Here is a 12,947-nt window from a genome sequence, read left to right as displayed (position 1 = left end):
CCTTCCTTCTCCTCTTCCTTCCTTGGCTCAGAGTTCTCTATGTCATCCACATCATCCTTTTTCCAAGTCCCTGACACAGGATGTCCACTACATTCAGCCATGGGCCTCTTGCACCCATCTTTGCCTATGCCATGCCTTTTCATGCTCTTCCCCAAGCTGTTGTCTAACTCAGGATCCTCACTGTATTCCCACAGAGGGGCAGCATCAGTTTCACCTAGGAACTAAGTAGAAATGCAAATTCCCAGGACCCACCGCACACCTACTGATTCAGACACTCTGGAGGTGAGCCTATTTACTGATGCATGTCTTAACAAGCCTTCTTGGGGGATCCCTGGGTGGCGCAGCAGTTTGGCACCTGCCTTTGGCCCAGGGCACGATCCTGGAGACCCGGGATCGAATCCCACGTCGGGCTCCCAGTGCATGGAGCCTGCTTCTCCCTCTGCCTGTGTCTCTGCCTCTCTCTCTCTCTCTCTCTGTGTGACTATCATAAATAAATAAAAATAAAAAAAAATTAAAAACAAAAAAACAAAAAAAAAAAAACAAGCCTTCTTGGTAATTTTGATGTGTACTAGAGTTTGAAAGCCCCTGGGCTACCTCTCTTTGTCCTACTTTCTTCATTATTGCATTCTTGGCGACCATCATTGCTAAAATAACCACTGTATTATTCTTCCTAGAGAATTAATTTGTAAATCAATTATACAGGTGTGTATGATGCCTTCCAACAAATAACATATCTATATTCTTATGATGTCCTTGCTATATCAGCCATTTTTTTTCTTTAGGTAAACTGTTCTTATCTGGTTTTTATGTATTTTATCCATACAAATCAATGAACCTGGGCAATAATGACATTCCTTCTTAACGATCCTCTGGATCACTTATTCTAAAGTCATCAAATGCCTGCTTTGTGCCCAGCATTGTCTGTAATTCAAAGCTATTCCTTCAGCTGTGGTCCATTGAATAGGCCTGGTAACACATCACCATCCCTCTGTTTCTTCTTTCTTCCTCAGCTAAACCAAAAACATACACAGAATAGTCACAGCCAGTGTGTCTGGAGGCCTAAGAGAACTGCTCCCCACCCCCACCATCTTCACTTGTAATTTTATTCTCTTGGGCAGATCAGCTTTCCTCAGAGTCTTGAATTCATCATTGGTAGAAGTAGAAATGGTAAGATTTTTTTTTTCTTTGCATCCATGGACTCTCATGTGCTGGAATTTATGTGATCCTACAAAGCTCTATGGTGAGAGTGGACTCAGGTCCTATTTTTTGTCCTGGCATCTGAAGAATGTGTGTTTTGACCTCTGATCAGTATCCAACCCCATGCCTGGCACATAGTAAGGGCTTAATAAACAATTACTGGATAAGTGAAAAAAATAATGGAAAGAACAGTGGAAGGATAGAAAGGAGAAAGGAAGGGAGAAAAGGGAACGAGAAGGGATTAAAAGAGGGAGGAATGAAAGGAGGAAGGAGAGTGAGGGAGGTGTGAGAATAAAGTAGTAGAAATGGCCAAGTATAGATCAGACCTAGCTCCTGCTATGAGGAAGTACTTAAGAGGAACAGGTAGCATTGGAACTCTAATACCTATCCTTTGCTAGACAGAAGGATATGCTCTAACAGTCAACTGACTATTCAGTTTGGTTCCTTCCCTAGAAGATGTTTTCAGCAGTTCCTCCCAGGTGCAAAAGGCAAGCCCTCTCTGAGAGTGTTAGAAAAGGGCTTTGTGAACTGTAAAACAGAATGCAAATGGTGATTAACTAAGACATCACAAGCAAGGGCAAGTCTCCTGAGCAATCCCAGGAGAGATTCTTTTGCCTTCTTTTTGTCATTTGAGTTCTCAAAATTGTCCCCAGCTTAGACCAAATCAACCTCAAATGTCTGTGATTAAAATTTCCACTCTGAAAATCTGAGCAATTTAGGAATTGTAGGAACTGGACCATCTGGAGATAATTTATAAATAACACTTGCATTTTAAATCGCCTGTCTTCCCAAAGAGTCCTCTGTCCTGTCAGTGGGACTGCTGCCAAGGCCCAAACTGCTAAATTGGGCCAGTAACACTGAAGTTGCTGGTGGGAGCTTCTTATCTCTGAATTGTCTAAGAATTTGGGACACTTTCTTGAAACATTTGTTTTTCCTGATGAAAAATGTAGGCTAAAAGTTATTGATTCTTATCTTTAGGTTTGGTAAGGTTTTCAGGATTTTCTTGCATGTGATTTACTCAGCTTTTACTTTGCTGCTAAAATAATTAAAACTCAAGTCAAATATTAAATAGAACCCAAAATATCCTGCCCCACATCCTGGGGGCATTAAAAAATGAGTAAGCCTCCTTTTTCATTAAATCCTGTTGATATGAAAGGGAGCCATTAATACCATCTATTTTTCTTTTCTTTCATTCAGCACAACTTTAGCCACTGCAGTGTGTTTCTGAAGAGTGGGTCCAGCTATGTTAAATCACACACTGGTAGTTTATGGCGCTAAGGCAGATAAGACCATACAGAGTTAACCAGCTTGTGTAATGATCCCTTATACCTTATGTCTATGGAGTTGTCCTATTGGTATTCTTTTCTTGCCTCCGCTAGTTGGAGCAATTGAAGTCTCATGCCTAGTCATATCCTGGGATTATGTTGTATCTTGGACCTCATTATTGCTCAGGGAGAGGCAAAGTTTAAAAATGATCATGTTCAAAGAGAGTCCTGCAACCCGTGATCTCTGGGATTCCACTCCCTACATCCAGAATACACACATATAGCCCTTCCTTGCTCCTAGCTGGGGGCTCTGAGTTCATACATATGCCTGTAGCTGGGCTGTATGGATTAGAGGTTTTTGCATTGCTTTTCAAGGATCTATTAATGGCAAATCACAAAACTGATGAGCTGGTATAGGAGAGAACACATTGCATGAGAAACAAGAAATTTATAAAGCAGGACTTTTTTGGAGTTGGGGCGAAAAATATTTTCATTTGGGCTGTATCACCTAATGAGTATGATGTGCATGTTAAGACAGAACATATACCCATTTCTGAGAACACTCTGGCCAGAAAAGCATTCTGAAAGGTAGTTTCATGATGAGACTCTTCTTTTTCTCTTTGGGTCCCACAGAGTTGTTCTTTGTGTGACCTTCACACCTTTCCTTTGTTCCCTGACATTTTATAGTGTTGATTTTCAAATGGGTAAGGTTCCTATGGATGTGTATCAGCATTTCTAGAAGGACATGTATGTATACTTTGGGGAAAAAAGGTGTTTCATGTTATAGTAGAATTTCATAACTTGGTAAACAGGATAAATCTACTATACCTGTAATATAAGTGAACAAAGTAAAGTTTGACAAATGCAGCCGGAGAGAATCTGCATCAGTGAGTGAGCCTTCAAAGGGTGTGCCTGATTGGGACAGGGTCTCATCTCCCTAGGAAGGTCATGTCAAGATTTTTCTGGGTGGTTGAGCATATCATTTTTGTATATAACAGAGTAAAAGGATTTTTTTTAAAGCCTCAACCTTTAAAAACCAAAGCCTTTTTTAAAGGCTCTGGGCAAAAATAATAACAGGAAATGCCTTATTTCTCCTGTAGGATGAACTGAGACAGGAGTCCCCTTGCTGAGGTATATTCAGGACCCATGTTATAGAATCTGGAAGAGAAAGGTAAGTGTTGTATGAAGATAGCCATGGTTTCAACAATACAGGCATTGCTTTCAATTGCATGAATGCAGTTGTCCTTGGAAAATGTAAAGAGAAGGAGGATTGAGGTCAGGGAGTCCGGCAAGGAGCCTCAGAATGGGGGTCCTAGGATCTTCAGAGCTGGTAGCTATGAAGCTACAGTAGTTTTCCTCAAGAAACATCTGTGATGCATGTGGGGAGGGATGGGGGACAGAGACTGCTTCCTAATCTCCATTGATGGTGTCCTGCATAGATGATGGGGGCAGAGGCCCCACCTGAGTTCATTCCTGAAACTCTTAGCAGAGAGAGTGCTCTCTGTAGGTGACTTTATGGTATCAATTGTACAGAGGCTTCTGAACCTATCCAAGCATGCTAGTCCCACAGTTTTCATGAGCAGTGGCTCTAGGGAACAAAAAGAGTGAGTTGGGTAAAAGTGGGGACATAGGAGACTATATCAGAATCATAGCGAGGCAGATTTTTTTTTAAAGATTTTATTTATTTATTTATTTATTCATGAGACAGTGGGAGTGGTCTCCATGCAGGGAGCCCAACATGGGACTCCATCCTGGGTCTCCAGAATCAGGCTCTGGGCCAAAGGTGGCGCTAAACCTCTGAGCCACCCGGGCTGCCCTAGGCAGATCTAACAAGTGAGTTTTAACATTAAAAGGAAGAGAGGGGGATCCCTGGGTGGCTCAGCAGTTTGGCGCCTGCCTCCGGCCCAGGGTGCAAGAGACCTGGTGATAGGGCTAAGTACATGAAATAGGGGAGAAACCATGGAGATGGGGGTTCCTAAGACATTGGGGACAATTTCGGCAAGGAAAGATGTTCACTGCCAGGGGATCCAACAAGAAGCATATTCTCCAAAGACTTAGGGTATTGCTAAGTTGGCACAGAGCAGTCAGACTTCTCCCTTTTAAGGAAAACTGAGCTACAAATTATAAATACAAATAAATACTTTAGAAACCTCTTCCCACCTTCCTTGGATGTTGATATTTAATGGAAGGATTGCTCTGACCAGTTTGTAGACTGCCTATAAACCAAAACAGGCTGCTTCTAAGGCTCTGATTCTTTACCAGCAACCTGGATATGTTATGTAAAATACCAACCAGGCAAGAAGGACCTATGAAAATCTAGGTAGGGAGCACATTCTTCAGTGTTCTAAAATACAAGGTAAAAAGTGACAACATCCCAGGGTGGTGTTGTGACAGTGGGAGGAGCAGGAAAGAACAATAATCTCTGGCATAATTCTGGCCAAAATGCTATAACCAGCACAAATATGCAAGAGCCTGGGACAAATGAAGAAGAGAAAATGGAACACAAATAGTATTCTATTGAGAATCACAATAAATAGGCTTCTCCTAAGTTCTTACTAACTAGCTTGGGACATTTGGGAAAGTAATTTAATGTCTTAAGACTTGGTTTCTTCCCGCACATGAGAGTTGAAGCAAGTGGTCCCTGGGATCCCTTCTCATCGTGACATTCTGTGAATCTGGGATTCTGGGTAGTTTACAGACTAGAACACTCTCCCAGATTTTCCATAATGAATACTATTCCTCTGATATGGCCTCAGCCAATACTCTGACTCTTCCCATCATCCCAGGGAACTTAGAAAATACCGGGGATGGATCCTTTAGTACTGGGTAAGAGATCTCACCGAGCAGTGCCAAGTTTTCTCCTCCGCCCTGTGTTTTCAATGCATTTGACTCTCAGCATGGTCCAAGCCATTCCCACCTTATTCATTTACCAAGAAATGCAATGACATTCAGTTGGACTATGGCACTGTTGCTTAGCCAGATAAGCCAACCAGTCATTAAGGAGACCCAAACCTTGATACAAAGCCCAGCATTTCAGAGAGAGACTGCTGAGTTTTGCTTGGCTTTTTAGTCCAGTGATCAGATAAAATGTGCTGGATAGACTTTAACTGTTACATAACCCTTGTAATTACAGGGTTTCACTTTGGAGCCCAAGGGATATGGTGCTCTGGCTGAGCGCTGGGCCACCTAGGCCTCCCCTAGGCCATGCCTAGTCTCATAATCAAAAGCATAACTGTTTTTATTCTACTCACAGCAGTGGACTCCATACCAGAATTTTGGGGGTGTACTTTATTTCCTCAGTCTTTTCTAGAACCCAGTATTTGTTCATTCATGCCCTCACTGAATACTTACTGTGAAGAAGGCACTTTGTGGAATATTATGAAAATTAATCTTTTAGTGTTCCTATAAGGTTTATCTGACCCTCTAACCCAGAGGTCAGCAAACCAGAGGTCCTGTACCACATGCAGCCCTCTGCCTGTTTTTATGCAACCTTACAAGTTAAGAATAGTTTCTACATATTTAAATGGTTGGAAAAGAATTTAAAGGTGTAATATTTGAGAGATGTGAACATTTTACTCGATTCAGACTTCAGTGTCTGTAGATAAAGCTGGAGAACACAGTTGTGGTAGGCAGACTCCAAAATGACCCCCAATGGCATTCCTTCTTGTAAGATCTCCTCCCATTAAGTGCAGGCAAAACCTGTGAATACAATGAGGTTTCACTCTGGTGATTATGTTACATATGATAAGAGGGATTTTTGCAGTTGTAATTAAGGTTACTTACTAATCAATTGACTTTGGGTTAGTCTTTGGGAAGTTACTCAGATGGGCCTAAGCTAATCACATGAGCACTTTCAAAGTAAAGAGTTCTTCATGACGAGGAGTAAAAGAGGAAGTTTGAGAGATGTCCTCCAGCTGGTCTGGAAGAGAGCAAACATTCATACTATGAACAGCCTATGAGAGACCTGAGAAAGACTTCTAAAAACTGAGAATGCCCCCCTCTCCCCGACATGCAGCAAGGAAGCTGGGATAATGATTTTAAAACCTCAAGGGCCAGGATTTTCCCAATACTCTGAGTGAGCTTAGAAGCAAATTCTTCCCCAGAGCTTACAGATGAGAGCCCTTCTGGCCAACACCTTCCTGTCAGGCTTGTCAGACCCTAAGTAGAGCACTCAGCCAAGCCCACCTAGCCTTCTGACCTTTAGAACTAGAAATAATAAATAAATGTTTTATGTCACTAAGTTTGTGGTCATTTGCTATGCAGCAATAAAACAGTAATAAAACAGCCATGATCATTCACATGCATATTATTTATAACTGCTTTTCTACTGTATTAGCAGTCTTTAGTTGCAACAGAGACCATATGACCCACAAAACCTAAAATAATTACAACCTAGCTCTTTATTGGAAAAGTATATCAACCTGTGTTCTAATCAAAAATATAATTTCACATCAGATATGTTTACCCAGAGTTTTGTGCCTGACCCAAGGTTGACAAGAAATAGGACTTACATTCAGGACCACTTAGCAAGCCTTCCTTTCATCTGACTTAATTAGGCCCCAAATCTAGTAAACATGAGGCTATCCTGCAGACACATTCTCCATTCCAGTTTTTAAAAGGCTGGAGAGAGAGACAGAGACTGTTCATGTATTTAGAGAGAAAAAAGTTAGCGGAAGTTGGACCATATTGGAGATTGTCATTTTCTACATTATGAATTTCTGTAATAGTTGAATTTGTGTAGTAAGTTTTTATTAAATTAATAATAATTATAACCTTGTTATTTTTAAAGGCTGTACCATGCTTTGCTTTGTGTTCCTTGGGGCAAGTGGCCTAGAGAAGATAAGGAATGAAAACTATTACTTGGTGATCAGAAATTGAATTCACTCCATTGGTTCTTGATTTTTCGTTTCTTCATGATGTCCCTTTTACATTCACAGTGGAGCAAATCAAGACAATTCAATTCTTCATCTACTAATATTGGTTATCTAGGAGACTAATTTTCAGCCATTTAAAAATTTTAATACCCTCTAACACTGGTGCACCCACATTAAAAGATTTGTTGTATGTATTGGGTTTTTTGTTTGTTTGTTTTTTCTTTTTTTGTGTGTATGTGTGTTTCGTTTTTGTTTTTGTTTTTTTTAGAGAGAGGGAGCAACCATGTGCATGGGGCAGAGAGAGAAAGAGAATCTTAAATAGGCTCCATGCCCAGCACAGAGCCCAACATGGGGCTCAATCTCTAGGATCATGACCTGAGCTGAAATCAAGAGTTAGATGCTTAACTGACTAAGCCACCCAGGCACCCCTACCTTTTAGCTTTGGATTGAATTAAAACTCACATGATTCTGAGGATTGGAAGAAGAAGCTGAAGAGGATGTATTAGTTAGTGTCCTAGGGCTGGCTGCTGTTACAAATTATCACAAACTAAGTGGCTTAAAGACAGAAATTTATTCTTACAGTTTTGGAGGCTAGAGCCTGAAATCAAGGTATTGGCAGAGTTGGTTTTTCTGTAGGCTCAAAGGGAGAATCCGTTCCATGCCTTTCTCCTAGCTTCTGGTAGCTGCTGGCAACTCTCAAAATTCCCTTGGCTTTTAACTGAATAACTCCAGTTTATGCCTCTGTATTCACATTGCCTTCTCTTCTGTGTGTTTGTATCTCAGATCTCTCTCTGCTTTTATCTTATGAGGACACCTGTCATTGGATTTAGGCCTACCCCAAATCCAGGATGATCTCATCTTGAGATCCTTAACTTAATTATACCTGCAAAGATCCATTTGCCAAATAAGGTCACAATCACAGGTATAAGGGTTAGGACTTGTACGTACTTTTTTGGAAGCCACAATTCAATCTAGTCCAGAGGTATTTAACATGTTCCCAGAGCTGATAAGGAAGACTCTTTCTCAATCTCAAAGGTAGCAATTAAAATCAATAAATCCATCCTATATTGTAGAAAAGTTCCTTTTTTTCCTCAGGGAGCTTTATGAATAGTCCACACCTGCCCCACCATGATCCTGTGATTATACATTGGACAATTCCTCAATGATAAGGTATATGAGAGATGACAAACCTCCACACTATCCTATATGGGTGCCCCATCTTGTCTTTCCCTTTTTGTACATCTGGACAAAACCAAAGAATGAGGCAACATTAGAAGTATCAAAAGTCGGAGTAGTTATCCTCAAGTGTTAGATCCAGAATAGAACCCTGAGGAGTCTTTCTGTAAGTGGGAAGTTTTGCTCTCTAGCAGAAGATTTTGGGTCTCTCTGGAAATGAGTCCATGCCCTTTATTGTCCATGTGGTCTTGGGAAAATCTGATGCTGTGATCTGGTTTCTCTCTCTGTAAAGAAGGCATAACAATACCTTGCTACCTTACCACGGTGTTGTGTGAATTTGCTGACACCCATAAAGCTCCCTGAAAATGAAGAGGCTTACATAAGTCTCTGGCATTATTCACACAGCAAATGTTTTCCCCTGAGAATAAAGTAATAAATGGTACCATTGTGCAGCTGGTGGAACGTGTTCAAAAGTTTCCGTTCACAACTAGTAGATCAAGTTGTGGGTGGCTGTATGGACTTTCTGTGCTCATGCCAAGCTGCATCCAAAACAGCCAGCACAATGGGCTATCCTGGAATGAAAAGCTGTACTGTAAGAGGCAGCCAGATCATGGCATCGCATCACATAGGACAATCCTGTGTAGCTGGTGACTTCGCATGCACCTTTTCCTTCCCGCACCTCTTCCAGCAGGAAGCTGGCAGAGACAGTGGCCACCTGGATATCTAACATGGCAGCAATTGAAAAGCAATTCTCTTCTTCTACCACACTAAAAAAACTTCTCAAGGCTAAGGATGGTCATGATTGCGAAGGATTATAATCATAGCTTTTCTTTTATTTGTTTGCTTTCTTGCTTGCTCACTTAATTTGGGGCCAGGAAAGAAAGTTATAAATCAAATGGAGTGTTCAGGTTAAGAACCTATTCTCTTTAAATACAGTCCATTTGAGTGGGAGTGTGTAGGAACAGTCTGGACAGAATGCCACTGGCTGACATAGTAGACAGGAAAGGATCTTCTTTCTACCATTATAAGCCCTAGAAATACTCCAGGACATGATACTATGATACAGGGAAAATGCCTTTCTTTCTTTCTTTCTTTCTTTCTTTCTTTCTTTCTTTCTTTCTTTCTTTCTTTCTTTCTCTCTCTCTCTCTTTCTTTCTTTCTTTCTTTCTTCTTTCGATTTATTTATGTATTTTGGTGGGGGGGGCGGAGGGAGGGAGAGAGAATCTCAAGCAGACTCCTTGCTGAGCATCGAGCCTAAGGCAGGCTTGATCTCACAACACTGAGATCGTGACCTTAGCCAAAATCAAGAGCCAGACATTCAGCTGACTGTGCCACCTGGGTACCCCTTTTAGCAAGGCTTGGGGCTCTAGGCTCAGATGTCACATTTAAGAAAATGACAGATATTTTAAGTAAAAGGAAGATTAGCTACTGAAGATACTACTATTACTTTTTAAAAGAAATCATGTTTAATTAGAGATATTTGGAAATTATACTAACAAGCTCTCTCCCATCAAGGTTCTTCCCCTGAATGGTAAATATTCTCACATTAAAAAGCTTAGGAAGGGGACACCTGGGTGGCTCAGTGGTTGAGCACCTGCCTTTGGCCCAGGATGTGATCCTGGAGTCTGGGGATCAAGTCCTGCATTGGGCTCCCTACATGGAGCCTGCTTGTCCATCTACCTGTGTCTCTGCCTCTCTCTCTCTGTTTCTCTCATGAATAAATAAATAAAATCTTTTAAAATTTTTTTTAAAAAATAAAAAGCTTAGGAGGAATCACAGAATAATGGAATTTTTGAACTGTGAATGATATACCTTGATATAAAACTATTTGATAACTTCTCAAATTCCATGGACAATCTGACATTTTTTTCCTTTCTTTTCAATGGCAACCATGGACAAAAAATCTTGAAGTTAATGAGCTTAGGTCAGCAAAAGTAGAAAAGAAAATCTAAGTGTCTAAGTTTGAAGTTGGGTATAATCTTTTGGTTTTAAGCAGAGGCTGTGGAGGAATGCTGTGCAGCCCACAGCGTACATGTATTTGAGGTTCCCTTGAACCCCTTCTTCCTCCCCTCCAGGCACATTCTGTTTCTAGACAATCTGTCATCCATTCATCAGTGCCCATTTGTAGAGCACCCACCATGTACTCAACAGTGCTAGAGGTACAAAGAAATACCAGGCACAGTCACTGTCCTTATGGAGCCCCTAACCTTGTGAAGAACAAAGTTACGAGTGTTGACAGAATCCAGGTGAGACCTGGAATCACCAAAGGGAATTCCATCATGATGCCCTGCTGCAGGCCTAAACATTCAAGGTCCTGGCACCTCTGTTGACTTGACTTTTCTCTCTGGAATGCCTTTTGCTACACATATCGTGAGAACCATGGCCCAAAATTGCATTACACGGTTCTCTCCTAGTTCAGATGAGTTTCAGTCACCTCCTGGAGGATGTAGAGCAACACAGGTAGGCTGGTCAGAGAAAGGCACTTATTTCTAGAAAAACCACACAGCAGGCTTGGAGAACATTGCATTAATATTTCTACTAATATTTGACTAGACCCATCTTAGGCACTTTAATTTTTGCCAGAGTTTCTTCATCAATGTGCAGTATGGGGACCCAGAGGCTGGACAGTGCTGATTATTGGTGACTGAGTTCAGAGGCTCTGAAGGTGTTATTTGCCTGCACAAGGCCAAGCGTGCTTATGAGCCTGAGAGACATAATTATTTGAACACTATAATATGCTGGCTATCTGGTAAGCTTTGAGGAAGCAGACACTAGTATCTCCGGTGAACTCCATGCCCCTGACCACAGACTGCCTGCCCCTTTCATGTTAATCCAGTGGCCTGGGGCCAGGCCATCTGGGAAAAGAACGGATGAGACACAGAGATGATTCAAGGAGAAGGTGGTGTGTTTCCACTCTGATACTAAGGCTTGGGGTCTTCCTTCAGCAGTTTCATAGCAGACTCTATTAATTACTTATTCTATACTCAACCCTGCACTCTTCCCAGGTTTCTTCAGAGAAGCAATATGCCCACTTATTGCCTTGCTTTTCTAGCCTCTCTTACTGCTGGAAGAAGCTTATGATGTTACCTGAGCCAGTAAGATATAAGCTGAAGTGAGACTGGAACTTTTGAAAAGGTTTTGTTTTCCTGCTAAGAAGGGACCCGTGTGTTTGGCATCACTCTTCCCATCTCATCTTCTTTCTGCCTTAGACATGGGCATGATGTCAGGAAAGCAACAGCCATTATGTAACCAAGAGGCAACAAAGATGAAGACAAAGACAAGACTCTAAGCAAAGTGAACAGGAAGATCCATTTATGTGTGTACTTATATATATTTTTTTTAAAAATTAATTCCAGTTAGTTAATATACAGCATAATATTAGTTTCAGGTGTATAATATAACAATTCAACAATTCATACATCACCCAGTGTTCATCACAAGTGCCCTCCTTAATGGCGAAATGGGAATCACCTATTTCACCTATCCCCCCCACCTGCCTCCCACCTACCTCCTCTCTGGTAACCATCTACTTGTTCTCTATAGTTAAGAGTCTGTTTCTTGGTTTGTCTCTCTTTTTCCCTTTGCTTTTTTGTTTCTTAAATTCCACATGTGTGAAATCATATGGTATTTGTCTTTCTCTGGTTGACTTATTTTACTCAGCATTATTGTACCTAGCTCCATCCATGTCGTTGCAAATGGCAAGAGTTCATTCTTCTTTATGGCTGAATAATATTCCATTGTACACATATACCACATCTTCCTTATTCATCTATCAGTGGACACGTAGACTGCTTCTATATTTTGGCTATTGTAGATAATGCTGCTATAAACATTGGGGTGAATGTATTCCTTTGAATTTGTGTTTTTGTATTCTTTGGGTAAATACTCAGCAGTGCTATTGCTGGATCATAGGGTTGTTCTATTTCTAACTTTGTAAGGAATCTCCATACTGTTTTCCACATTGCCCGCATAAGTTTGCATTCCCATCAACAGTATGCAAGGGTTCCTTTTCCTCCACATCCTCACCAACACTTGTTTCCTGCGTTGTTGATTTTAGCTTTTCTAACAGGTGTGAGGTGATATCTCACTGTAGTTTTGCTTTGCATTTCTCTGACAATGAGTTATGTTGTGCATCTTTTCATATGTCTGTGGGCCATGTGGATGTCTTCTTTGGAGATATATCTGTTCGTGTCTTCTACTCATTTTTTATTGGATTGTTTTTTGGGTGCTAGGTTGTACCAGTTCTTTGTATATTTTGGATACTAACCCTTGACTGGATATATCATTTGCAAATATCTTCTCCCATTCCATACATTGCCTTTCAGTTTTGTTGATTATCTCCTTTACTCTGCCAAAGCCTTGTATTTTGATGTTGTCCCAATAGTTTATTTTTATCTTTGTTTTCCTTGCCTCGGGAGACCTATCTAGAAAAAAG

The 12,947-nt window shown here is 41.0% G+C and overlaps 2 long non-coding RNA genes across 2 annotated transcripts in view; one reads left to right on the top strand and one right to left on the bottom strand.

The window, feature by feature from the left end:
- The window catches only part of LOC144314104 (uncharacterized), a 425,152-nt gene that overhangs the window by 298,631 nt on the left and 113,574 nt on the right, over positions 1-12,947 (top strand). Inside the window, exons 12-13 of the long non-coding RNA XR_013379769.1 lie at positions 195-282; positions 3,563-3,633. This is a non-coding gene — a long non-coding RNA (uncharacterized LOC144314104). The remainder of the gene's footprint in view (positions 1-194; positions 283-3,562; positions 3,634-12,947) is intronic.
- LOC144314105 (uncharacterized) overlaps positions 4,169-12,947 on the bottom strand; it is a 50,014-nt gene continuing 41,235 nt past the window's right edge. The window contains exons 3-4 of the long non-coding RNA XR_013379770.1: positions 6,246-6,381; positions 4,169-6,161 (exon numbers count right to left, since the gene is read on the bottom strand). This is a non-coding gene — a long non-coding RNA (uncharacterized LOC144314105). The remainder of the gene's footprint in view (positions 6,162-6,245; positions 6,382-12,947) is intronic.

Source organism: Canis aureus, chromosome 5 (genome assembly GCF_053574225.1).
Source record: "Canis aureus isolate CA01 chromosome 5, VMU_Caureus_v.1.0, whole genome shotgun sequence".
NCBI classification, from domain to species: domain Eukaryota; kingdom Metazoa; phylum Chordata; class Mammalia; order Carnivora; family Canidae; genus Canis; species Canis aureus.
This window is presented reverse-complemented; position numbering and strand designations above follow the sequence as displayed.